This window comes from Branchiostoma floridae, chromosome 4 (assembly GCF_000003815.2).
Source record: "Branchiostoma floridae strain S238N-H82 chromosome 4, Bfl_VNyyK, whole genome shotgun sequence".
NCBI lineage: Eukaryota > Metazoa > Chordata > Leptocardii > Amphioxiformes > Branchiostomatidae > Branchiostoma > Branchiostoma floridae.
The window spans coordinates 834,733-835,682 of NC_049982.1; positions in this window are offsets into that span (position 1 = coordinate 834,733).

Consider the following 950-nt stretch of genomic DNA (forward strand, 5'->3'; position numbering starts at 1 on the left):
TCAGGAAGTTTAATTTAAACATTCAGGTATGCTCACCACCCATGGCACGATTTAACTTGCTGGCAGACAAAAACAGAACCTGATAATTTACAAAGCCAGGACAAGCTGGAGGTTGCTATATCGAGAAGGTTATAGGTTGATAACTTTCTTGGTGAAATCAAGGACGTCCTTGGTTACATTTGATAAACCCTCCATATAAACCTCAGCTTGAAGAAAACAGCAAACCAGGAAATTAGTACACAAAAGGCAATGGACTCAGAGCAAACAAAACAGATGCATGTACAATGTTTTTAGTTTTACACCAATGTGTGAAATTTTACACCAATGTGTGAAAACTGTTTAGCCCAGTAGTGGCAATTATGCACAAAACAGGCCAAGAATAGGCTATCATGTATCAAGTAAATATACCTACTTACACTTAGTTTTTAGTTTTTGGAGTCATTTTTAAGCTGTTGAATCGGCCATGGTTTTTTCGTTGTTTTTTGCGACCTTTTCTGTTTAAAGTTTTTACACCACTTCTATATATAGTATTTTTTTCTTGGGACTACCCCTCCTGTTAGCACTTGCGACAGGCCTAGGGTAGCCCATTAGAAAAGGAAAGAAAAAGGTCCTTAGAGTAAAAACTACATGTATTACTAAATATAGTAAAGATTAAAGTTTATCATGAGAAACAAATAACGTGTTCTCCAACTCAAGAAAGTTAACTTACCAGAGTTGGTCATTAAGTAACTTATTCACTGACAGTAGTAGTTAAGTAGTATGCAATTTACCAACTCCAATAAACTTTCATGCTAATCAAAAAAATATGTATCCTATGGTTGCTGCAATGTTTAGGCTAGGTCGGTCCGCTCAGAAATTGAATGCTTATGGTATCAAGGTGTTTTGTTTAAAAACTCCTTGGTTTTCTGTAAGGGATTACATAAGATCATAAACTACTTCTCACCCAATTG